Here is a 1,937-nt window from a genome sequence, read left to right on the forward strand (position 1 = left end):
GGTGTCATCGCCTGGTCAGGGGCGGGGGGGGGGGGGGGCGGGGGAGGGGTAGGGCGTGGCCCTGGCGAAGGACGGGGTCCGGGCAATGGGGAAGGCGAGGAGGGGCGGGACCGGGACGGAAGGAGGCGGGGCTTGGAGTGGAGGCGGGGCTTGGAGTGGAGGCGGGGTCTGGGCGATGGGGTGGGCGCGGGGGCGGGACCGGGACGGAAGGAGGCGGGGCTCGGAGTGGGGAGTCAGGGCACAGGGTCAGAGCAGAAGGGGCCGCGACCCAGGGCAGCGTAGGGTAGGGTAGGGGCGGGGCCCGTACGAGAGTAGCCGAAGGGGGCGGGGCCAAAAGTAGGGGGCGTGGCCTCAGGGCGCTCTCCGCCGGCCCGGCGTAGAACTGCGGGTCCGCTCCCAGCGCCACCTGGCGGCGGGAGGTCAAGTTCCTTCGCTGCGCCCACTCCAGGCGACTGGTGGTACTGCAGTTCCAGGAAAAGTGAAACCAAATGAAAAATGTGGCAAGGGGAACGGGAGTCCATTCGGCCCATCATAGCTGTGTCAGCTCTTTGAAACAGCCAGCCACTCAGTCGCACGACCGCTGCCTTTTCCCTACAGCCCTGTAAAATTTTGGCTTTCCAAACAATTCTTTTTGAAAAGTATTTATGACATTGACATTAAACGTGGAGAAGCAGTGACAGACTTCTAAGGAGATATTTAAATACTCTCAACAAAGATATGTTCCATTTAGAAAGAAAGTCGCTATGAGGACTAACTAAGGAAGTTAATGATGGTATCAAATTGAAAGAAAAGCTGGGTAACGTTGCAAAGTTTAGCGGCAGCCCAGCAGGTCGGGAAACATATAGAAACCAGCAAAAGATGTCTCAAAAAAAATAACAGAGGGAGAATTGGAGTATGTGAGAAAACTAGCAAGAAATATAAAAGCAGACAGAAAAAGCTTCTATAAATATATGAAAAGAAAAAGAGTAGTTAAAGTCCCTTGGAGGGTGAAACTGGGGAATTGGTAATGGGAAACAAGGAAATGACAGAGACTTTGAACAAGAGATAGTGGGTGCATTGGTTGTCATCTTCCAATATTCCCTAGTTCCTGGAAAACCACAAATATAACACCTTTGTTCAAGAAAGAGGGAGACAGAAAGCAGGGAACTTTAGGCCAGTTATGAGGTGGTCATAGCAGGACACTTAGAAAATCATAATACAATCAGGCAGAGTCAACATGGTTTTGTGAAAGGAAAATTGTGTTTAACTAATTTATTAAAGTTCCTTGAAGATGTAACAAGCAAGGTGGGTACAGGGGAACCGGTAGATGTAGTGTATTTGGACTTCCAAAAGGCACTCGATAAGGTGTTACATAGAAGGTAACTGCACAAAGTAAGGGCTCATGGTGTTGGGGGTGGTTTATTAGCATGGATAGAGAATTGGCTAACAAGCAGGAGACAGGGAGTCTGGATAAATGGATTATTTTTAGGTTGGCAAATTGTAACTAGTGAAGTAACACAGGGATCAGTGCTGCTGCCTCAACTATTTACAATCTATATCAATGACTTGGATAAAAAGACAGTGCTTTCCTCTTTATCCATATATCTCTGAACTTTTGACCTTTTGTTGGTCTTTGAGTTATTTTATATAAATTATTTCCATTTCTGGCACTTGTATTGTAGCTAACTTTGCTGATGATACAAAGGTAGGTAAGAAAGAAAGTTGTGAGCAGGATATAGTAAGTTTGCAAAGGGATATAGCCAGGTTAATGAGTGGCCAAAAAAATGGCAGATGGAGTATAACGTGGGAAAATGTGAGGTTGACAACTTTGGCAGGAAGAATGGAAAAGCAGAATATTAAATAAATGGAGGGAGACTGCAGAATGCTGCAGTACAGAGGGATCTGGTTGGCCTTGTGAATGAATTGCAAAAAGTTAGCATACAGATACAGCAAATAAT

The sequence above is a fragment of the Cetorhinus maximus genome, chromosome 3 (genome assembly GCF_964194155.1).
Source record: "Cetorhinus maximus chromosome 3, sCetMax3.hap1.1, whole genome shotgun sequence".
NCBI classification, from domain to species: Eukaryota; Metazoa; Chordata; class Chondrichthyes; order Lamniformes; family Cetorhinidae; genus Cetorhinus; species Cetorhinus maximus.